Source organism: Acanthochromis polyacanthus, chromosome 5 (genome assembly GCF_021347895.1).
Source record: "Acanthochromis polyacanthus isolate Apoly-LR-REF ecotype Palm Island chromosome 5, KAUST_Apoly_ChrSc, whole genome shotgun sequence".
NCBI classification, from domain to species: Eukaryota; Metazoa; Chordata; class Actinopteri; family Pomacentridae; genus Acanthochromis; species Acanthochromis polyacanthus.
The window spans coordinates 2,378,505-2,403,963 of NC_067117.1; the positions used below are offsets into that span (position 1 = coordinate 2,378,505).

Here is a 25,459-nt window from a genome sequence, read left to right on the forward strand (position 1 = left end):
AGGAAAAGACAAAGAAGAAGAAACTGGAGAAGAAGGAGGAGGACAAGAAAGAAAAAGAAGAAGAAATTGGAAGGAAGAAGTTTAAGAAGAAGAAGTGGAAGAAAATAGAAAAAGTTCGAAGGAAGAAGTAGAAGTAAAGGTTGGAGAAGAAGAAGGTGGAGAGAAAGGAGAAGAAAAAGAAGAAAGAAGTTGTAAAAGAAAAAGGACGAGAAGAAGAAGTTTGCGAGGAACAAGAAGAAAAAGTAGTTGGACAAGAAGGAGAAAGAAGAGGAGGAGAAGAAACAGAGAAGAAGAAGTAAAGAAGAAGGTTGTTTCTAATCACGGACGTTCCCAGACTGATAATCCACAACAACGATCTTTGGTAATTAGTTTTAATTTTAAAACAACAGTGACATGAGGACAAACTGCCACTTTAAGGATGAAACAATCAAATGAATCAAAACTGAAACTAAACATTGACAGAAACTCGTCGATCGTGGGGCTCAAACCTCTGAGAATAAACTTTAGTTCTATAGAAACAGACGTTGGTTTCCTGTTGAAGCTAAATGCTCCTCCAGAATCACAGAAACTGAGCGTCTTCGTTTGAACTTTGACTGATCTCAGCTGTCTGAAGATCTCATTTTAACACCAGTGGAGAGGAGCTGAGTTCAGGGTCTGTCAGGACGGCGGTGACCCCGGCCCCTCCAGGGACCACCAGCCAAGACTTGAGAACCGCTGACAGCTGGGGGCAGCTGGTTAACGGGCTGACAGCTGCTTCAGTTACCGCCGAGACGGAAAGCGACAGCCGGGCCGAACACGTGGCCTCCTGGACCTCCTCCTTAACCCTCAACCTTCAGCCAATCGGAGCTCTTTAATCCGAAGCTTTGGTTCCTCAGCTTTCCCTCCAAATTCCTCCCAAACGTGTCGACTTTCCCTCCCTCTGACGGCGGTAAACAACCCCACAGTCACTATTTTTAGAGGTCCTCTCAGTGCCAACATCTAGAAAAAACACTGATATTGAGGACAACCTGTCTGACCTTCGCTCTCCTGTTTGGAAACACAATCGACTGCTGGGTTATTTCAGCGGATGAGTGAAGCTCTGGTTTATTTCTGGGCTGTGAATCAGTTTACAGCAGCGGTAGGTGTCAGAGTGGGAGTTTACCAGCGTCTCGTTATAGATTAAACACTTTTTATTCTTCTGCTGCTGCTACTGGGTGGCAGGGTTTTTTTTTTATCCTGCCTCGTATTTGACAGATTAACACATTTAAAACACTATAACACCGCAACCGATAAACTTCTGAACCCAGAAATTCAGCACTCCATTTAAAAGGCATGTTTTCATTTTTCAGAAAGGCCAGAATGATATTTATCATTGTAAGAACCTGCAAAAACACAAAAAATGTGCAGTTTTTAAAATTCATGACGGTTCTTCCACATACAGTCGGGAAAATCAACTAAATCTGAGCTCAACCAGTTAATTCTAGATGTTTCATTTGCATTTTTAGGAAAAATAAACCGTTTACTCCATTAAGAAACATATTCTCCATGACTGACTCCAATGTGACCGACAATGAATAAATCAGAGCTTTCAGGATCATTGGAGATCCACTGAGCATGGAGAAACATCAACACAAAAAGTCTTTATCGACCTACAGGAGACATATTTCATCTCATATAAAGAGACGGGTTCATTAATACTAGGAAATCATTCTCTATGCAGATGATGCAAACGTTTACTTTGCAAAATAACAACTAACTTCATCTCCGGTGTAGCGTTCTCTCCCTTTAGTGTTTCCATACACAAATAAGCTGACATTTCTGATTTCTTATTACTTTTAGTAACTGTTGTGTTGTTTCTATAGAGGTGCAGGACTGAAAAATGAGCCCACAGTGAAGAAAGACGACCAAAAACCGCTTTGAGTCTCGGGCTGGCCCGAATAGTGGTTACTGGTCTCCGGATATTCGGGCCCTATTAAAGACGAAAATCCGAATATTCGTTCCGCCCCGTAAAGTCCGACGGGGGGCGGGGCTTGTGGCAGAGTCGGCCCTAATATTCGGAGCCATTCGTCTGGTCTCCTGGGTCTGAATTTCCCAAAGAATTCCCAAACAGCGGAGGTCTTCAGCATCTTGTCTTGTGTTTATGCAATGAAGTGAAGCGTGACGTCAGAGTCGGCAGCAACCCGGACATTCGGGTGGTGGTAAGAAACACGAATGGATGAGCTGAGATGAGTCGAACACGACGGGATGAGCTGAAGTGGGTCGAAGGCGAAGGGAAGACAGTAATGCCACATATTCTTTCTGCCCAGTAACGTCCGACCTGGGGGTGGGGGGGTGGGGGGGTGGGGTGAATATTCGGATACCAAAATTAATATCCGGATGCCGCCGTAGCGAACGAATATTCGGATATTCGGGTCCAGTCCTATTCGAGTCATCAAAATCCTTCAGAAAAAAGCAATATTTACTGTGGGTTCATTTGCAAACAGCCATCATATGACATGTTGTGTTGTTGTCAGCAGCTGTAGAAACATTTTTAATGGTAACAAAAACAAAAAAACATTCGCAGGTCCACCGAGGAGCTCCAAAGCCCAGAACAGCAGCTGAAATCTGGTCTGTGAGGCCTCCAGAGTTTGATTCAGCTCCCTGCCGGCTTCCTCTAGCTCCTCTAAGATAAACAGGCCTAATCTGGGTCAGCTGTGTGCAGGTACACCGATAATAAAGCTCCGTCGTACCGCAGTGACCTGGAAACGAGGCTGCAGCACGTCGTCCTCACGGATTTGTCTGCATGCATCGGCATGTTGTGTTGTTGTTGTTGTGTTGTTGTGCTGCGGTGATAGACATCTCCTGCCGTCCCACAGTGATGCAGGTCATCAATTCTCATCTCCTTCCTGTCCGGCCTTCACCGCAGAGTTATAAATACACCAGCAGGCAGCAAACCCACAAGATACCTGCATCTGCTTTTATTGGATTTTTATATTTTATTTATTTACATTCTGCTGCATGCGTTTATTAACCGAGGGGTCAGATAGAATTTACGATAAAAGCTGTTCCAGTCAGTCGTCTCATAAAACTGCACTACAATTATTCTGCTAATTACCATCAGGATGAAGTGATTAGTCCAAAGATATTCAGTTTACTGCAATCAAACTGGCATTTAAAGAGCTGCAATCCTAAAAATAAATGAAAAAATACACAACAATATACACTACTGCTACTACTAATAATAATAATGACAATAACAGCAGTTTTGAAACTGATGGGTTTTTAAGAAGAAGACTTGAATGAATTTTTGACACTGATATTTTTGTCCTTAAATACTGCTGATCACTAGCCTAGCCGCACTAGACCCATGTTTCTGAAGGCACAAGGGTCTAGGAACGCTCGACAGGGAGGGAGGCGGGCTTAAAGGTTGTCTTTCAAATCACTCTGCAGCAATTGGGTAGGTATACAACCAATCAGTGCAACGAATAGGCTGACGTAGTTCCTAGAGCGCCGGCGGATTGTGGCTAAGTCCCATTAGCTTCCCAACCAGCGGAGCCAACTGGTGTATTAAGGATTTGCCATATCCCGTCGGCATAAGTCCAAATACGTCTTTCTTCTCAATGAAACACTTCAGTGCCGTCCTTTGTTTATCTTTCAAGTTGAATTTTAGCTTCAAATCTTTAAGGGCTGTGGCCAAAGCCGAGTCCAAAGATAACTGTTTATTGTGCGCCGGTTGTTTCTGTCAGAATCGTCACGCCTCTGTCGTCACTTCGTTACGCCCGCCTTCTGACTCTACACTTCATGGTGATTGGTCCGGCCAGTTTTAGGAGCATCCAGCCTCGAGCCTTATGGAGGGTAACTAGACCCACCCTGGCAGAGAATTAAATTCGTTGCCGTGGGTTGTCTCGGGTAGCTGATCACAGCTTTTCATATATATTTTTACTGCTGTGTTTTGGTGCAGTTATTTTTGCCTTTAAGGTCTGAAATTGATGAAAAATCCTGTTAGCATTCAGTATGCGGAGAAAAAAACCTTTAGTTTAAAACAAGAGCAGTATCATGGAAGAAAACTGACATTTAAGGAGGAAAATCCTGAAAATAAATGGAAAAAAACCAATAATAACCACAATTGTCATAATCCGGCATGTTTTCATGCTAGTTTAGACTTTAAGGTCCTTAAATCAGCTTCCAGTGTTTCTGTGAACATTTCTGACACCGATACGTCTTCGATCATCGGTCCAGTCCGTCTGTCAGCAGCTTATTGGCTCAATCAATCAGTCAGTCAGTCAAACAACCAATCAATCAGCCAGCAGGTTGTAGCATCTCTGATCCAGACGGTAAATCTCATCTCCTGTCGTCCCCTGGGTGTTTAAACCAGAATCCAGCCTCTAGAAGACAATAAAGGACCAAAGTGACCTGAAGATTCCTCCGATCTGCTGAATCCATCAGCGTCCAGCCGACACTCATCACAGCAGTTCAGTTTTAACCTCCAACGACAGAAACGTCAAACATGAATCAAACCTCCAAAGTGCTGCAAATGAAAACACGAGGCGGTCGGTGTTACGGACAAATAAACGGAATAAAACGTCTGTCACTACCGCAGGAAATAAAAGGAAACGACTGAACACGAAAGCAGAAGAACCTTTAATGAGTGAAGTTTGACACAAAAAGAAGCCCATTTCCTTCCAGCCGTCATACGTTTCTGGGTTTGTGAGGAGCACAGTGACGCTTTGACGCTAATCAGTCAATTAAAACCTGATTGTATTCAAACAGCTGCTTTAATTTCAGAGCACGAGTCGAAGGGAAGCTGGAAAACAGACGAAATAAAGGGAGAAAAAACAGCAGGAAGCGATAAGAGGGAAGACTGAGTGACAAACCGAACCGGAACCAGACATTAGAGACTGGAAAAGTCAGACAACAGGATTTTAGAGTTAAATTAACAGTCTGAGCAGGGAAAAGAAGTGAAAATAAGGGAGGAATGTAGCCAAAACAAGCTATTAGCATGTTAGCATTGGAGCTAGCTGAGGAGGGATTCGATTATGGGTTATTATCTGGATCAATAAATCAGCTGTTTGGTCAATAAAATAGAAGAAAACGGTGAAAAAAACCCAAATGTTTTTTGGTCGTTTGTGTCTATTCTGTCTAATTTTTGTCGTTTTGTGTCGTAGTTTCATCATTTTTTGTCTGTTTTAGGTCACTTCATGTCTCATTTTGGAGTTTTTCTGCATCTCTTTATCATCAATTTTATTTTAGAGAGAGTGAGTCTCTTTTTGGCCAAGTTGTGTACGATTCTGGTCATTTTGTGTCTCGTTTTGCTTCTTTTGCACCTCATTATAGCTCTTTTGTGCCTCATTTTGGTCCTTTTGTGCCTCATTTTGGTCAGTTTGCAGCTATTCATTGTCGTTCCTGTTCTTTTCGTCTTACTTGTCCATTTTGCATCTCTGTCTTTATTTTGTTCATTCTGTGTTCATTTTGGTCTTTTAGTATGAGTTAGCTGCCGTTCTGCATCCCTGTGTTGACATTTTGTCTTATTTTGTTGCTTTTCTTTGTCTTGTTTTGTGCAAAAACATTCAGTTTACTGTCACATAGGAAGGCAGGAAGCAGAAAATATTCCATTTCAGAATCCTTTCTTGTCTCTCTGATTAGCGGGAGGCGACACCTCGTATTAACTGGCTGACGACGGACCCAAACCGTGAATAAACGGCCGGACTGTAATGATTTCAGTGTTGGAGGCAGAAACAGAATCCAGCGGCTGATAACGGAGGAAAGAGCAGCTCTGAGGGAAGGGAAACGTGACGGCGTTAATCTGCAGCAGCAGGAGGGAACCTGAAGGGACTGAAAGCTCCTGCAGGCCTCTGGATAATGTTAGCGTCACCTGCACACACATGAACACTCTGCAGCCGGAGATACCCAGAGCAGGTAGAAGAGCATCCTGAACCTCTGATAGCAGTGAGCTAACACCAGCCGACCAGACCGCTAGCAGGTGGAAGAGCATCCTGAACCTCTGATAGCAGAGAGCTAACACCAGCCGACCAGACCGCTAGCAGGTAGAAGAGCATCCTGAACGGCCGATAGCAGTGAGCTAACACCAGCCGACCAGACCGCTAGCAGGTAGAAGAGCATCCTGAACCTCTGATAGCAGAGAGCTAACACCAGCCGACCAGACCGCAAGCAGGTAGAAGAGCATCCTGAACGGCCGATAGCAGTGAGCCAACACCAGCCGACCAGACCGCTAGCAGGTAGAAGAGCATCCTGAACGGCCGATAGCAGTGAGCTAACACCAGCCGACCAGACCGCTAGCAGGTAGAAGAGCATCCTGAACCTCTGATAGCAGCCAGCTAACACCAGCCGACCAGACCGCAAGCAGGTAGAAGAGCATCCTGAAAGGCTGATAGCAGTGAGCTAACACCAGCCGACCAGACCGCTAGCAGGTAGAAGAGCATCCTGAACCTCTGATAGCAGCAAGCTAACACCAGCCGACCAGACCGCTAGCAGGTAGAAGAGCATCCTGAAAGGCTGATAGCAGTGAGCTAACACCAGCCGACCAGACCGCTAGCAGGTAGAAGAGCATCCTGAACGGCCGATAGCAGTGAGCCAACACCAGCCGACCAGACCGCTAGCAGGTAGAAGAGCATCCTGAACCTCTGATAGCAGTGAGCTAACACCAGCCGACCAGACCGCTAGCAGGTAGAAGAGCATCCTGAACGTCCGACAGCAGCGAGCTAACACCAGCCGACCAGACCGCTAGCAGGTAGAAGAGCATCCTGAACCTCTGATAGCAGCCAGCTAACACCAGCCGACCAGACCGCAAGCAGGTAGAAGAGCATCCTGAAAGGCTGATAGCAGTGAGCTAACACCAGCCGACCAGACCGCTAGCAGGTAGAAGAGCATCCTGAACCTCTGATAGCAGCAAGCTAACACCAGCCGACCAGACCGCTAGCAGGTAGAAGAGCATCCTGAAAGGCTGATAGCAGTGAGCTAACACCAGCCGACCAGACCGCTAGCAGGTAGAAGAGCATGCTGAACCTCTGATAGCAGTGAGCCAACACCAGCCGACCAGACCGCTAGCAGGTGGAAGAGCATCCTGAATGGCCGATAGCAGTGAGCTAACACCAGCCGACCAGACCGCTAGCAGGTAGAAGAGCATCCTGAAAGGCTGATAGCAGTGAGCTAACACCAGCCGACCAGACCGCTAGCAGGTAGAAGAGCATCCTGAACCTCTGATAGCAGCAAGCTAACACCAGCCGACCAGACCGCTAGCAGGTAGAAGAGCATCCTGAATGGCCGATAGCAGTGAGCTAACACCAGCCGACCAGACCGCTAGCAGGTAGAAGAGCATCCTGAACGTCCGATAGCAGCGAGCTAACACCAGCCGACCAGACCGCGAGCAGGTAGAAGAGCATCCTGAACGGCCGATAGCAGCGAGCTAACACCAGCCGACCAGACCGCTAGCAGGCAGAAGAGCATCCTGAACGGCCGATAGCAGCGAGCTAACACCAGCCGACCAGACCGCTAGCAGGCAGAAGAGCATCCTGAACGGCCGATAGCAGTGAGCCAACACCAGCCGACCAGACCGCTAGCAGGTAGAACAGCATCCTGAACGGCTGATAGAAGCGAGCTAACAACAGCAGAACAGAACATGCTAGCAGGTCTGCAGAATAACAACAAAGAGTCACTGCGCTTCAAAGAGCAGCTCGTCTTCCGTCTTTGGAATTAAGAGGAACAAAACATACGTTTGTTTTTTATCTTTCATCTGACAATTCTGCATTAATAAACTCAGTAACAACATCAGATCTGCAGCGCCAGCGTGAGGTGCGTCTCATTTTGGTCCTTTTCCTATTTTTGATGGTGGTTTTGTCTCCATTTAGTTCTTTCATTCCGCGATGTGACTGTTTATCACTGCTTTCTTGGCATTTCGTCTCTTGTTTTGGTTCTTTGGCATCTACTTTTGTTCTTTCATGCTTTAATTTGGTGATTTTGTACCGCTTGTCTTACATTTTGTCAGACATTTTAGTCCCTTTGTGTCTCATTTTGGTGATTCTCCATTTATTGGTGATGGTTTTGTCTCCATTTGGTTCTTACATGCCTTGATTTGTTCATTCTGCATTGCTTTCTTCTCATTCTGTGTCTCATTTTAGTCCTTTTGAGTTTCATTTTGGTCCATTTAGTTCTTTCATGCCTCAATATGCTCATTTCGCATGGCTTTCTCATCATTTTGTTTGTCATTCTAGTATTTTGGCATCTCATTTTGGTTGTTTTTTGTCTCATTTTGGCCATTTTCCATTTTTTGATGGTGATTGTGTGACCATTTTGCATCTTTCATGCTTCAGTTTAGTCATTCTGCATTGCTTTCTTGCCATTTTGTCAGACATTTTGGTCTTTTTGTGTCTCATTTTGGACCTTTGGTGTCTCTTTTTGGTCATTTTTTCATGTTTTGGTGGTGGTTTTGTGACTATTTAGTTCTTTCATGTCAGTTTGGTCATTTTGCATTGCTTTCTTGTCATTTTGTCTGTCTTTCTGATTCTTTTGTGGTTCATTTCGGCACTTTTGCAACCCACAAACTTTTTGTTGCCATTTTGTGTCACATCCCCGATGAGTTCTTAAACATCTTCCATGCCTGTTTTGTGCAACAACAACATCAGATCTTCTGTAGTGTGAGGCGGCGAGGCTTCAGACGGCATTCAGATGATTCCAGCCGAGCCCAGCTGATTACAGGTTGAGCAGAGAACACCTGGTTCGAGGTGAAACTTCAAGAGACGTCTCCGGACCAGAACGCCTTCAGGCCGAGACGCTCTTTCATTTCTCCCGACAAGCCGATGCATAACTCACTCCGGAGGTTAAGAAAACATTCTCCTGAGGGGGCGCTGCTGCTGTTTTTGGAGGTTTATTGGACACATTTCTGCTCTAAATCCACCTGAAGCATGTTGTCTTTTCACTGGGAGTCACAGGCAGCGTGTTTGTATAAACTAGGGCGAAATAAGGAAGGAAAATGATTGTTTAACGTAATTTAAACAGAGTCCTCAAACAGGAAGAAAGACTCATTAGTCACACTGTCAGTCACTGGAGAAGCAGATGAAGTGAAGAAAGATGAGGTGAAAATATGGACACTGGTGTTCAGCAGTCCAGCCAAAAGTTAGCATGTTAGCATCAGAGCTAACTGGAGATTGGAGAAAATAGTGAAAAATGTCCGTTAGTGGTTCCCAGAGTCCAAAATGTTGTCTCACATTGGTGGTTTCAAGTCTCATTTTGGTGATTTTGTTGGTCTTGTTCCACCTTTTTTGGTTAACGCTGTCTCTTTGATCCTTCTGACTTTCATTTAGGTTGTTTTCTCTCTTATTTTGGTGATTTTTACGTCTTGTTTTAGTCCCTCTGTTTGGCGTTGTAGCCGTTTTACATCTAGTTATCTACATTTGGTCCTGTTGCCTCAAATGTTGGTCCTTTTGTGTCTCATCTTGGTCGTTTTGCGTCTTTTTGTCTTGTTTGGTCAATATGTGTGGTTCTTTTGTGCCTTGTTTTGGTCATTTTGCATGTCTCAGGTGATATTTTTGGTGTTTAAACTTCATTTTTTTAATATTTTCTATGTCCCCTTCTATGTTTGTTTGTCTTATTCGGGCCATTCTCTATCTTTGCCTTTTCGTGTCTTGTTTTTGTCATTTTGCGTGTCTTTGTCTCTCAATTTGGTCCCGCTGTCTCAAATTTTGGTCCTTTCCATCTTGTTTTGATCATTTTGCGTCTATTTGTTAAAATTTTGTGTCTAACTTTAGTCATTTCAACTCCAGTTACGGTGATTTTCTGCGTGTTGTTTGGGTGATTTTGTATTTTTGTGTTTTTGTCTCTTATATTAGTTCTACTATGTCTCAGTTTGGTTGTTTTAGATTGCTTTCTTGCCATTTTGGTCCTTTCACGTCTTGTTTTGGTTGTGGTTTTGCGTCTATTTAGTTCTTCCATGCCTCAGTTTGGTTATTCTGCGTTATTTTCTTGCCATTTTGTCTCATTTTAGTACTTTTGGGTCTCATTTTGTTTTTTGTGTGTCTTGAAACCATCTCCTGCTGCATTTTTGGCCACATTTCTGTCGTAAAATTCACTAAATTCTTTTCATTTTCATTCAAACACAGTGCCTTTATATAAAATGGAGCAAAATGAGAAAAATAACCTGCAATCCTGTGCTGGTGAGCAAATCAAAGCAGTTGTAATGAAATCTCCAACAGCTTTCCTCCACAAAAGACCTCAAAGAGTCTTCAGGTCAGAATAAGAAATTCACTTCACATCCACGATGGGTTCAAACAGAAAGCAGACTGAGAAACATCTTCCATCATGTCTCTGCAGCTCAGTAACAGTTTGTGAATGAAACCTGCACCGACGCCGTTGTTTTACGACGGCGTTTCATCGCCCGTTTTCTCCAGACTGCAGGCAGCCGTCACCTACAGTTAAGAAATGAGGTTTTATCCTTTTAATAAAGGAACGCCGACTGTTCTCAGCTCCACTCCGTTCAAACGGCTTCATTCGAGCCTCGAGGGGCAATTTACAAACACAAACACACATAAACTACTGATTTAAACACACGGAGAAGTGATTTAAAAATACATTTATGAAGGAAGTGAAGCAGCCGAGGTGAAATCCAGCAGCGTGGAGGAACGTTTATCGTCCTGCAGAGACGCTAAACTCATCAAATCAAATTTAATTTTAGCGTACAGGCAAACTAAAACACATTAATGGTATTAAAGAAGTGGCAGCAGTGGTGAGTGACCCACATGGGGTTTTACATGGATGAGGTACTGGCTTTATTATATCGGATAAGACACAAAAATAAAACAAGTGAGACAGAAATCCACTGAACTAATGAGCATCTGTATTGTTTATATGCTGAGCTGCTGTTTTAACACAACCAGCAGGTGTGAAAACCACATTAATCTGTCTTTTTTTTCTTAAAAAAAAAAAGCAAGATTTCACCATTTATCACTCTGAAACTGTAAACTGTCAGTCCTTGAACTACTCATCTGTGATGTGCAATTGAGAAAATGAGCGAAATTTAAACTTAAAATCATGATATTTCATCAAAATCGCATTATTCTACACGTCTCATTTTAAAAAAAAATCGCCCAAAATAAACCGATTACTCAAACTGGACTCTGTAAAAAACTAAAAATTCTGCGTTTTTCAGCAGAAACATGAATCCATCAGTGACTCAGCTGCGACCTACAGTTACATCACTAAAATTCAGTGACCTGGTAGTAAAACGTCTATAAAATAAAAGTTCTACATGCAAGTTTGCTCAATTTCTGTCAAAGACACAATTAAACAAATCTATTTTTCTGATTTAGATCACTGGAACTGTGTCAAAAATGTGTGACTGGAGCAAAGAATCATTCAGCTCAGAGCTCAGAGGGTTAAAAACTCAATAACTAATGAGTTGTAAATGACTGTTATTGGTAATCTTGCAATTACATCTTCAAAAGCTCAAAAACTTTCAATAAGAGGCGTAAAGCTGTCAGTTTTCCCTCAGTCTGCTGTCACAACACAGCTCAGAGGATCGACTGAAGCTACAACGCCGTTTTTACCGTTTACAAGCGTGAAAAACACCCAAACGTGACGTCAGATGAGTAAAAGTGCGTCTCTAATTCGTCCGCCCAGCTGCTGGAGTCCATCGAACGTGCTGGAGCTCGATAAGAACAACAGAACGGAGCTATTTTTGAAGCGATCTAATTTTAACTTCAGATGATTCCTGGTTGTGATAAACAGCTTGAAACTGTGGAAACAAGCTGCAGTCGGTCTGAGATATGAGCGGCGGGGATTCGGGTGTTCTGCCGCATCACAGTTCATTTGCCCTTCAACGTTATCGCCTGTAAAAAACCCTCAACGCTCTCTAAAGCACCATCTAACCATCTATACTCATGAGCGAGAGTTTCCATCCACTTGTAAAGACTAAATATATATCAGGGCCGTTCTGCAGCTCCCAGTGACTCACTGAACTCTAAACTTTCTGTAACGGAATCATTGAAACACACGTCACAAAAAAACAATCCAACATTTTGGTTCTTCAAAGGTCTTCTGGAAATATGACTAAGCCTCCCGGGTCAAAAATATACGTACAGTAATTGAATTATCAGTTTTGGCGATGTAGAAAGCTGTCTTAATCAAATTTTCTTAATAAGATGGCCTCTTAACTTCTCGTGAGTGACTGGAGTTGACTACAGCTGATGACTCCACTCAGACTCAAACACTACAGTGGGAAAGTCTGAGGAGCTCAGAAAAGAGCTGAAAAAGCAAATCATTGACTTAAACAAGACAAGAAAGTCGCTTTGAGCTGTTTCAAAGCAGCTTCGGATCCCAAAATCATCAACATTAAGGATGAAATGCATGTTTTTCAAAAGAATCAGAACCTTAAAGCTCAACTCTACTGCTGATGACATGGACAAAGAAAAGACCTTCTGGAGGAAAGTTCTGTGGCCAGATGGAAGAAAAACTGAGCAGAAATATGTTTGGAGGAGAGAAGCCTACCATCAAGCATGGTGGCGGCAGTATTATTATCTGGAATTTTCTAGAATTCTTCTGGACTGGTTTCAGACTGTATTCTGATTGGTTATGGACATTTTTTTTGACTAGTTTAGGTTTGATATTGGTCCTGATGCAGACCTTCTATGGACTGGTTTAGGACTGACTCCCCAAAGTCCTGACTTAAACCTATCAAGTCTGAGTCACAAACACGATAAGTTTAGTTAAACTGCACCAATTCTGTCCAGATGAATCAAAGATAAACCAGAAGATTGCAGACGGAAACCAAAAAGGACAAACTTAGCCAAATATTATTGTTTCTGTATGGATATTTATGACCCAACAGATTTTGTTGTAGTTCCAGAAGACCTTTAATAAATCTATGAAAGATCTAAAATGCATGATTGTTTTATTGAGACAAACATTCAAGTGTTTCAATGATTCCAACATTGAAAACTCTTTGGAAGCCAGGATTGCCCTAATAAACACGGTCTTTACTAGTGGATGTAAGCTTTAGTTCAGGACTGTATAACAAACAACCTCGACTCTCCTCCTGAGGTCTGCAGGACGTCCTCACCTGTCCTCCCTCCTCAGCCATCCTCATTTTCTCTGCAGCTTTCACTCCCCTGCTTTCCATTAACCCCGTTTCTCTCTATCTCCTGCTGCTGCTGCTGCTGCTGCTATTCCCTTTCTGCCGTATTTCTGCAGTCCTATCAATCAACACATCCCATTACTACATCCACCGTTGCTCCCGGATCCCTGCTCCGTCCCCAGCGGCTCGAAAACACACCGATACCAACACACCGACCACGAACACACCGACACCCCGACACCAACACAACGACACCAACACACTAACCACCGACACCAACACAACGACACCAACACACCGATACCGACACGCCGACACCAACACACCGACACCAACACACTAACCACCGACACCAACACGCCGATACCAACACACCGACACCGAACACACAGACACCAACACCCCGACACCCCGACACCAACACACTAACCACCGACACCAACACGCCAATACCGAACACACAGACACCGACACACAGACACCGACACACCGATACCGACACACCGATACCGACACACCGATACCAACCAAAGATTTAAGCAAAAAAAAGAACCAAAATCGACTTAATGACCAATCGTCAAGAAAAGAAGGCCATAATCTGTCAGTTTCAGCTGCTCTGGTGGAAAAAAAAACGCGTTTTCTCTGTTTTCTGTTACTGTGAGCTACATATGTTGGACTGTAGGTCAGCCAAAAAGAAATATATTTGATTATCTAAACAAATTAACTCATTATATGGCATAGAACAACAATAACTACACATTATTGCTTTGTAAAGTCCAACAAAAGGTCCAAACCAAAGATTTCAAACCAAAAAGTATGTAAAATCAACACAAATTACCAATTATCAAGAAAAGAAGGCCTTAATTTGTCCATTTCAGCTGCTCTAGTGGGAAGAAATGGCAGCTTTTCTCTGTTTTTTGTCACTGTGAACTGAATATGTTGGACTGTAGGTCAAAGACAAAGAAAAATATAACATATCAGTGTCAGATACATCAGATCATCTCAGCAAATTGGTAAATTAATAGGAAGAAAACAACAATAACTTGATACTAATGCTTTACAAAGTCCAACAAATGGTCCAAACCAAAGACTTCAGACAAAAAGAAGCAAAATCAACTTAAACAAAATATCAAGAAAAAAGGCCAAACAAAAAGAAATATATTCAATTATCATTATTAAAGAATAATGATAACTTCACATTAATGCTTCATAAAGTCCAACTGATGGTCCAAAACCACAGATTTGTTCACTTTGCCACCAGAGAAGGCAAAAAGAGAAGCAAAATTCAACAATTATTTTGTCAAAATGGATGCAAATTTCCAAAAACTTCACTGCAGTGATTGATTTGCATGAAGCTAAATTTACCTCCAACACCTTAGCATGAAAATCTGTAATTTTCTGCTGTTTTTAAAGAGTTATTCTGTTTATTACGTCTCATTGCACAGATTGTACGAGCAAATAAAACGGCTAAAATAAAACATTTTTTGAATTGTATTAGAGCTAATGCATCAAAAGGCTTCTATACGTCGCTGCACACCAACTCCAACGCACCGACGGCGTCTCTGGGACGTGAATCATCAGCTGGCAGAATGACTGGCCGTCATAAAAGGCAGATTGACGGATGAATGGGCGGGGTGAATAACCGTCTTGATGGCTGGATGAATAGGGAGATGAATGGCCGGGTGAATAACCAGATGAATGGGTGACTCACTGCATCCTGATCCGCTACACAAATCTGCAAATAGGCTCAGAGATGAGCATTCATTCCCTCCCCCGCCCCGAGTGTTTACTTCCTGCGGAGGATTCGTCGGTTTATTTCGCTGCAAAGTTAGTTTTTTTTTTCTAAACCCGACAGGAGAACATCTGGTTCCATTACAACCAGTGAAGCTTCACTCATGCGGGGAGATAAAGATGTGCAGGATAAATAATCCATACATGCTGGAGCCAACGGAGAAAGCAATTCATTTTAACGCTAAAGCAATTAGAGCGGTCGATGCTATTGATAAGGGAAAAATCACTGAGGTAATTATCAGGAAAAGAAGGCCATAAGTCACTGCTTTCTGTTGCTGTAGTGGGAAGAAACTGAAGCTTTTCTCTCTTTTCTGTCACTGTGAACCGAATATGTTGGACTGTCGCTCAGAAGAAAGAAATATATTTGATTATCTAAACAAACTGACTCAATACATGACAAAGAACAACAATAAATTCACATTAAGGTTCAGTCGATGGTCCAAAACCAAAGATTTGTTCACTTTGTTACCAGAGAAGGCAAAAATAGAACTAAAAAATTGACTTAAATGACCAATTATTAAGAAAAGAAGGCCATAATTCACTGGTTTCTGCTGCTGCTGTGGGAAAAACAGCATCTTTTCTTTGCTTTCTGTCACGTTGAACTGAATATGTTGAACCTTGCGACAAAAAAACACGGTAAATTGGTAGATTTAGTGGCAGAAAATAATAACTTGACATTAATCCTTTATAAAGTCCAACCAATGGTCCAAAATCAAAGACTTAAGACAAAACAGCAGCACAATCAACTTAAATGGCTAATTATCAACAGTTTCAGCTGCTTTGGTGAGGAAAAACTGCAGCTTTTCTGTTTTCTGTCACTGTGAGCCCAATATGTTCAACAACAAAGAAATACATTTAATTATTTAAACAAACTGACTCATTATATGACAAAGAATAACGATAACTTCACATTAATGCTTGATTAAGTCCAACAAATGGTCCAAAACCAAAGATTTATTCACTTTGCCACCAGAGAAGTCAAAAAGAGAAGCAAAAATTGACGATTTAATCCTCAAAATTGATGCAATTTTTTTTTTTTAAATCACTGTAGTCATCGATTTGCATGAAGCTAAATTTACCTCCAACACTTTAACATGAAAATCTGTAATTTTTCTGCCGTTTTAAAGAGTTATTGAGTTTATAACGTCCAAAATGTGCCATTTCTAGTCATTTCTGAATTTTATTTGAGCATCAAAAGTCTTCTTTATTTTGCTGATGTTGGTCCGTGGAAAGCTGCAGTAAAACCTCCTCATTCTGACTCCGTCCTGCTGCTGGAATGTGGTGCTGTTTGCGAGTCCGGACCTGCAGAGTGTGAAGCATTCACCGCTGAGTGGTGTGTGTGTGTGTGTGTGTGTGTGTGTGTGTGTGTGTGTGTGTGTGTGTGTGTGTGTGTGTGTGTGTGTGTGTGTGTGTGTGTGTGTGTGTTCTTGTACTTGCTACATTGTGAGAACCATTTTCTGCATTTAACTGTCAAAGTGAGGACATTTTTACAAAGTGAGGACATTTTTACAAAGTGAGGACATTTTGGCCGGTCCTCACTTTGAAACAGCCATGTTTGAGGGTGAAGACTTGTTTTTAGAGAACAGGTATGAATTGAGGTTTGGTTAGGGTTAGGGTAAGGATTAGGGTTAGGTGATCAGTTGTGATGGTTAAGGTTAGGGTAAGGCTCTAGGAAATGCATTACGCCTATGGATGTCCTCACTAAGATAGAAGTACAAACATGTGTGTGTGTGTGTGTGTGTGTGTGTGTGTGTGTGTGTGTGTGTGTGTGTGTGTGTGTGTGTGTGTGTGTGTACGCCTCAAATGGAGCACTTGTGTTTTCTTAAACGTGTTATGTATAAATAAAGGTGACCTGACTGATGTACGGCCCTCTGAACAATGTTGCCCATTGAGAAAACGCAAATAACACACACACAGACACACACTCTAACACACTAACACACACACTGTGGCGTGTGACCGTCAGATTTAACACGTCGGCCTCTCAGGTCTCGTTTCGTCGGCAGGCTGCTGTATTTGTGAAAAGCTGCCGACCAGGTGGAGGTCAGGCTGTTTGCCCGAGTCAACACAACACACACACCGGCACACACACAGAGACACACACAAGCACACACACACTGTGGCCTTTTGAAATGGAGACAAACAGTTTGAGGTCCTGAAGTCAAACAGAACTAAAACACTCCTGCCATGAGAGCAGCAGTGAAGGCCTCATGTTTAAAGCAGAAAATACGCTTTTATTGCCTTTGTTGCTGTTAGAATCTTGTAGGTGTAAAATAAAAGCAGTGAGAATATTCCCAGCTTTACAAGCCAGAAAGACATTTATCATTTTCAACATAGAAACTAAGGAACCAATAGAAGTCCAGCTCTGTATAGCCCCGCCTCCTCGCTGCTTCCAGGTGAACCAATCAGAACGAGCAGTTATCCATCAGTCCAGCAGGTCACTTTACCTTCTACAGCTGCTTCTGTTACGTCTAAAATGTCTGAGACTCGAACAAAACTCGCCAAATGCTTTGCTGTAAGAGTGAACACAAAAGTCTTCAGAGACTCTCAATCTTGGCCCAAATGTCCAGAATGACTTGAAACGTGTCCAGAAAGACTTGAAACGTGTCCAGAAAGACTTGAAACGTGTCCAGAAAGACTTGAAACGTGTCCAAAATGACTTGAAACGTGTCCAAAATGACTTGAAACGTGTCCAAAATGACTTGAAACGTGTTCAAAATGACTTGAAACGTGTCCAAAATGACTTGAAACATGTTCAAAATGACTTGAAACATGTTCAAAATGACTTGAAAGGTGTCCAGAAAGACTTGAAAAGTGTCCAGAAAGACTTGAAACATGTCCAGAATGACTTGAAACGTGTCCAGAAAGACTTGAAAAGTGTCCAGAAAGACTTGAAAGGTGTCCAAAATGACTTGAAAGGTGTCCAAAATGACTTGAAAGGTGTCCAAAATGACTTGAAACATGTTCAAAATGACTTGAAACATGTTCAAAATGACTTGAAAGGTGTCCAGAAAGACTTGAAACGTGTCCAGAAAGACTTGAAACGTGTCCAGAAAGACTTGAAACGTGTCCAGAAAGACTTGAAACGTGTCCAGAAAGACTTGAAACGTGTCCAAAATGACTTGAAACGTGTTCAAAATGACTTGAAATGTGTCCAAAATTACTCAAATTTTGTACACAGTTACCCAAAACTTGCTCATCATGGCAAAAACTTGTCAAAATGGTCCAAACCACTCCAGAAAATTGGCGCAAACAACTCAAAAACTCTCCAAAATGAGGTCAAATGTGTACAAAATGACAAAAAAAGCCAATATGAGTCTTCATGCACTCAAACTAGCCTCAAATGAGTTAAAAATTAGTCCAACATGATTCAAAATGTGTCCAAAGATCAACTGCTGTGCTATCATCGCAGAGACAGTCTTCTTCCTGAAATTAACAACACTAAATCCAGGAGTTTGGAGCTGAAACATGCTGAGAACATGCTACACTTTCATTAATTTGCTGAAAAATTGCACAGTATTGGACATGTATCGTACAAAAGCTGAAAAATCAAAGCTAATGTAACATAGATTGTGCTGCTGAAGTGGATCATCTTTAAACATTTAGTGGAGCTGTAAGTATTTGTTTGATAATCTCTCCAACATGACGCCCACACAAAGCTTGTCCAACAGCCCAAACTTCAAAAACGACCACCAAATGACGCCAGAAACGAAAAATAATTAAAGGAGGAAGCAGAAAATGGCTGGAAGCAGGAAATGTTTGGCAGCCTGGTTCCTTTTTCAGCTCAGATGGTGAGATATGAACAGAATTACTGATATTCATTTGTAAAGCTGTCAGATGAACGTAGAGGGGTAAAAGTGGAATATTTGTAGTAGTAGCAGAGGAGAAAAGTGGCACGAAATGCCGTAAACCAGCGGTGTCCAACTCATTTTAGATCAGACCAGTAAAATCACAGCAGAATAACCAGAACTACCAATGGTTCCTCTGTTTTAGTGCAGAAAAGTTCACATTTAAGGAGTTATCTTTTCACAAAACATTATGAACAACCTGAAATTCTGAAGAAAAACACATTCAATTTCAGCAGCATTAAGCCTCAGTTTATCATTTATACGTTAAAACGTGCAGATACAACAAAAACAAGACAAAACATTACAAAAACGAGACACAAAACGACAAAAACGAGAAGTAAAACAACACAAACGAGACAAAAACAGACAAAAATATTACAAAAATTAAACAAAACGACAAAAATGAGGAACAAAATGACAAAAATGAGAAGTAAAACAACAAAAATGAGACAAAATAATGCAAAAATGAGACACAAAACAACAAAAACAACAGACAAATCGACAAAAAAAGACAAAAATATTACAAAATTTAAACAAAACGACAAAAGTGAAGAACAAAATGACAAAAACGAGAAGAACAAAAACGAAACAAAATGCGAAAAGTCAGACCAAAAAACACACAAAACAACAAAAACAAGACAAAATAATACAAAAATGAGACAAAACAAAAGACAAATCGGCAAAAAAGACAAAAAGATTACAAAATTTAAACAAAACGACAAAAGTGAAGAACAAAATGACAAAAACGAGAACAAAAACTAAACAAAATGCGAAAAGTCAGACCAAAAAACACAAAAAATAACAAAAACAAGACAAAATATTTTTAAAAAATGAGACAAAAGGGGAAAAATAACCCCAAGAAATATGACAAAACAAAAACAGAATTACAAAAAAGTAAAACAACAAAAACGAGAGACAAAACGACAAAAGTCCGATAAAAACAACAAAAACAAGACAAAATAATACAAAAATGACACAAAAAAGCGACAAAAAATTAGACAAACACAAGCGAGACAAAAACAACAAAAACAATCCTCAAAACAACAAATAAAGCAAAACACAAAAAATAAGGCAAAAAAACACAAGCAAGACAAAAAGGAAACACAAAACGAGAAAAAAAACTGACAGAAAATTAGACAAACGACAAGAAACAAAACACAAGAGACAAAAAAATTTACAAAGCGACAAAAAAAATGATAAAAACGAGACAGAAAATGTCAAAAAAGACATAAAACTACAAAAATAAGGCAAAAAACACAAGCAAGATAAAAAGGAAACACAAAACACAAACAAAAAAAAACAACAAAAACAAGAAAATATTACTCAAAGCAAACACAAAACAAACAATCTAGTATTTTACTTCTACATCTAAACGTCCTCTCTGTGAGCCTCTGACAGGCGAGGGGGCGGAGCCAGGCGTCTCCATGGTAACGGCGGCAGCATGCCTTCACATTGTTTGTGGTGAAGCTGAATCCCTTCAGCTCGCCTCCACATGCGGCTTCAAAAGGGAACATCAAGAAACGGCAAATCGAGGACGGAAATTCTCTTTCAGCGAGTGTCAGGGTTTTTTTTCTTATTCTTTCTTTGAAACGAGTGAAAAGGGCTCCGGTATTGTTCACCGAACTACAAGAAGACGCATTCAAAACCCTTAAAATATTCAGTTTTCAGTCAGACAGGGCAAAGAAAAGCATCAAATCATCACATATGAAGGATTCAAACTGGAAACATGAAGCTTCTGATTGGAAATCTGGCATTAAAACGTTAGAAAATAGCGAAAAAGGGCCTCCTGCTGCTTTAAAAATGTCAAAATGATGTAAACTAATCACCTGTTTTAGAGGAGAAAACCCAAATATTTGGTTTTCCATTAGAAGTGGAGCAAATCATAACATTTAAGGAGGTTTAACCCGTAAATATTTAGTCTCTGACTGGAAACTTGTAAATAAAATGTCAGAAAACAGTGAAAACAGTCACTATAATTCCACAAATCACAAGAAAACCTAACCAAACAGCTTTTTTTACAGTCTAAATCTTTACTAGATTTGGTTTTCAGACACATATGACAAAGAAAAGCATCAAACCATCACATCTGAAGGGCTTTCACCTGTAAATATTTAGCTTCTGATTGAAAATTCGACAGTAAATGGTCCGAAAATAGTGAAAACAGACGCTATAATCCCCCCAATGTCAAAACAAAGCATTCAAATCATTTATTTTACAGTTTAAAACTCAAATATACCCAGCTTTGAGTCACATACAACCAAGAAAAGCATCAAATCATCTCATCTGAGGCGGCTTAGCCAGCGAATATTTGAGGAAGGAATCTTTTTAATGTCGCTGCTGGGATGGAAAACCACCGGACGACCAGCGGAACAAACACAAGAACAAAACGTGCTACAAACTGCAGCCAACCGGGTGAAATTCCTCCTCGTTTCTGAGACGTTCGGGGTCATAAAGTGGAGCGAACTGAAGCCACGTCACAATCAGCTGTTCTCCGGGTTCTGCTGTGGGAATCCGTCCACGGTCCAGCAGGCGACCCGGAACGCCGTTTGGCTCCGTGTCCAGGAGGCTAACCAGCCAAACAACGGGGCTAATAAAACCGTGCACCGATCAGCAGTTAATGCCCCAGAACTAATTAGTGCCCCGACACACAGCGTGTGGAGATCGGAGCTTCATCTGGACATGAACAGACGGTGGAACGTGTTCGGAAAACGGCTGCTTCACTTCCTGTTTACAGTCGTTTTGGTCCCACTTTGGTCACATTCTGTCTCGTGTCGTTTGTCTCATTTTTGGAGCATTTTGTCTTGTTTTTTGCCTTGTTTTGTCTGAATTTTTGTCGTTTTGTGTTTCCTTTTTGTCTCGCTTGTGTTGTTTGTCTTATTTTTGTTGTTTTATGTTTCACATTATTCGTCATTTTGAGGATAGTTTTTGTCGTTTTGCACGTTTTTTTTACTTTTTTGTCATTTTGTAAATTTTTTGTCCAATTTTTTTTTACCTGTTCGGGTTTTACGTCATTTGTCACATTTTTGCCGTTGTGTCTTATTTTTGTAGCATTATGTCTTGTTTTTGTTTCGTTTTGTGTCATTTTGTGTCTCACTTTTGTAGTATTTTGTCTTCTTTGTCTGACTTGTCATTTTGTGTTTTTTGTTGCCTCGCTTGTGTGTTTTTTGTCTTATTTTTGTCGTTTTGTGTTTCGCATTATTCATTGTTTTGAGGATAGTTTTTGTCGTTTTGTATGTTTCTTCCTTTTGTCATTTTGTAAATTTTGTCAACGTTTTTTGTCATTTTGTAATTTTTTTGTCCAATTTTTTGACCTGTTCTTGTTTTACATCATTTGTAACATTTTTGCTGTTGTGTCTCACTTTTGTAGCATTTTGTCTTGTTTATTGTCTTTTTTTGTCTCATTTTTGTCGTTTTGTGTTTCCTTTTTGTCTCGCTTGTGTTGTTTGTCTTATTTTTGTCATTTTGTGTTCCGCGTTATTCGTCGTTTTGAGGATAGTTTTTGTCGTTTTGTGCGGTTTTTTTTGTCATTTTGTAAATTTTTTGTCCAATTTTTTTGACCTGTTCTTGTTTTACGTCATTTGTAACATTTTTGCCGTTGTGTGTCTCATTTTTGTAGCATTTTGTCTCATTTTTGTTTTTTGTGTCATTTTGTGTCTCACTTTTGTAGCATTTTGTCTTGTTTTTGTTTTGTTTCGTGTCATTTTGTGTCTCACTTTTGTAGCATTTTGTCTTGTTTATTGCCTTTTTTTTGTCTGACTTTTGTCGTTTCGCGTTTCCTTTTTGTCTCGCTTGTGTTTTTCTTATTTTTGTTATTTTGTGCTTTGCTTTATTCATTGTTTTTTTACATCATTTTGTCATTTTGTGTTTTTTCTTGCCTCACTTGGGTTGTTTGTCTTATTTTTGTCATTTTGCGTTTCGCATTATTCGTTGTTTTGAGGATAGTTTTTGTCGTTTTGTGCGTTTTTTACTCTTTTGTCATTTTTTTGTCAAATTTTTTTGACCTGTTCTTGTTTTATGTCACATTTTTGCGGTTTTGTGTCTCATTTTTGTCACATTTTGTCTTGTTTATTGCCTTTTTTTTGTTGGTTAATCATGAACAACCCCCATTTATGTCGTCTTTTCTGTTTTTACGTCTTCTTTTATCGCTGCCATCGTTTCACCGCGTTTTCTTCGGCCTGTCTGCTTTCTCCGTCTTTGAGGATCCTTGTTTTTGCTTCGTCAGTCAAACTCGGAGCGCCGTACGTAAACCCGTTATTATAAAACCCAAAGGAAACGCCTGACGCGGCGGGGAACAGCTTGAGAGGTGAAAAATGGAAGCAGATATGAGCGATATAAACTGAGGAGGGTTGTTCCTGTTGCCGGGCGGCTCAGTGAGTCACGGTAAGAATCCGCCCACGGTCAGATCACACTTCACATTTGTCAGCGAGCACAGCTGAGCTCACAGTGGAGGAGAAAACACATGTCCGGCCAGAGTTCTTCACACGCCGGCGTTTACTGCAGCTGCTACCACCAAGACGAAGCTTCTGCTCTGAAACGATCCTCAAAATCTATCAATGAAACATCGGAAATTCGTGAAAAGGGTCCAATATTCATCAAAACACTACAAGATGAGGCATCCAGACAGCTGGTTTTACCGTTTAAATCTCTAAAATACGACCAAGAAAAGCATCAAATCATCTCATCTGAGGAGCTTTAACCAGGAAATGTTTAGTTTACACTTCGACATTAGTTGGTTTTACGGTCCAAAAGTCAAGAATATTTACTTTTCACTCACATATAACCAGAAAAGCATCAAATTATAACATTTTAGGAGGTCTAGTCCGCACAGGTTTAGACTCCGATTAGAAATTTGCCAATAAATTGCATTAAATACTGTAAACAGCCACTTTAATTCCCCTAAAGGATTTGGTTGAATAACGTGTTTTACAGCTGAAAACTGCTAAATAATCAGTTTTCAATGAGATGTGACAAAGAAATGCATCAAATCATAACATTTGAGGAAGTTTAGCCTCCAAATGTTTGGTTTACGTTGAAAAATTGTCAATAAAATGTCAGAAAACATCAAATTAATTCCCCAAATTACCAGATGATGTATTCAAATAGCTCGTTTTACAGCTTAAATCTGTGAAATATTCCATTTTCAGCCGGATACGACAAAGAAAACCAACAAATCACCACATCTGAGGAGGTTTAGCCTGTAAATGTTTTATCTTTGATTAAAAATTTGTCAATAAAATGAAAGAAAACATGAAAAACAGCCACAATAATCCACCAAATTAAAAGAAGACGTATTCAGTTATTCAGTTTTAGTCAGACGTGACAAAGAAAACCAACAAATCACCACATCTGAGGAGGTTTAGCCTGCAAATGTTTACCTTAGAATCAAAAATCTGTCAATAAAATGTCAGAAAACCTTAAATTAATTCCCCAAATTACCAGATAATGTATTCAAATGGCTCGTTTTACAGTTAAAATCTGTGAAACATTCCATTTTCAGGCAGATACGACAAAGAAAACCAACAAATCACCATATCTGAGGAGGTTTAGCCTGCAAATGTTTAGTTTAGAATCAAAAATCTGTCAATAAAATGTCAGAAAACCTCAAACTAATTTCCCAAATTACCAGATAATGTATTCAAATGGCTCGTTTTACAGTTAAAATCTGTGAAACATTCCATTTTCAGGCAGATACGACAAAGAAAACCAACAAATCACCACATCTGAGGAGGTTTAGCCTGCAAATGTTTAGCTTAGAATCAAAAATCTGTCAATAAAATGTCAGAAAACCTTAAATTAATTCCCCAAATTACCAGATAATGTATTCAAATGGCTCGTTTTACAGTTAAAATCTGTGAAATGTTCCATTTTCAGGCAGATACGACAAAGAAAACCAACAAATCACCACATCTGAGGAGGTTTAGCCTGCAAATGTTTAGTTTAGAATCAAAAATCTGTCAATAAAATGTCAGAAAACCTCAAACTAATTTCCCAAATTACCAGATAATGTATTCAAATGGCTCGTTTTACAGTTAAAATCTGTGAAATGTTCCATTTTCAGGCAGATACGACAAAGAAAACCAACAAATCATGACATCTGAGGAGGTTTAGCCTGCAAATGTTTAGTTTAGAATCAAAAATCTGTCAATAAAATGTCAGAAAACCTCAAACGAATTTCCCAAATTACCAGATAATGTATTCAAATAGCTTGTTTTACAGCTTAAATCTGTAAAACATTCCATTTTCAGTCAGATAGGACAAAGAAAAGCAACAAATCACATCTGAGGAGGTTTAGCCTGCAAATGTTTAGTTTAGAATCAAAAATCTGTCAATAAAATGTCAGAAAACCTCAAACTAATTCCCCAAATTACCAGATAATGTATTCAAATAGCTTGTTTACAGTTAAAATCTGTGAAATATTCCATTTTCAGCTGGATAGGACAAAAAAAAAAAAACAACAAATCACATCTGAGGAGGTTTAGCCTTCAAATGTTTAGTTTAGAATCAAAAATCTGTCAATAAAATGTCAGAAAATGGTGAAAACAGCAGCTTCCATCCCCTAAAGACGTATTCAAACAGCTCATTTTATGGTTCAGAATGTTTTTTCAGACGTGGTGGTTATTTCAGTGGACAGGTGATGATGTGGCTCCAGTCCAACGTTCACAACCGTCCCAAAGTGTTAAATTACAAATGTTTGACTCGATTCCTCCAAACCGACCTCTGGAGGAACATCAGGAAACCGTCTGAAGGCTTCAACCGGACCAAAGCGTGGAAGTGGTGCAGC

The 25,459-nt window shown here is 40.5% G+C and overlaps 1 protein-coding gene and 1 long non-coding RNA gene across 6 annotated transcripts in view; one reads left to right on the plus strand and one right to left on the minus strand.

Annotated features, from left to right (window-relative positions):
* dag1 (dystroglycan 1) overlaps positions 1-25,459 on the minus strand; it is an 84,790-nt gene that overhangs the window by 49,996 nt on the left and 9,335 nt on the right. The window lies entirely within an intron of this gene.
* Positions 5,704-7,845, plus strand: LOC127534122 (uncharacterized). 5 transcript variants are annotated; one of them, XR_007942087.1, is made up of 5 exons: positions 5,704-5,874; positions 6,387-6,450; positions 6,515-6,898; positions 7,155-7,218; positions 7,347-7,845. It is a non-coding gene; the product is annotated as an uncharacterized LOC127534122 (long non-coding RNA). The 5 variants fall into 5 exon arrangements; XR_007942091.1 differs by having other exon boundaries at positions 6,835-6,898; XR_007942089.1 differs by lacking the exons at positions 5,704-5,874; positions 7,155-7,218 and adding an exon at positions 5,894-6,066.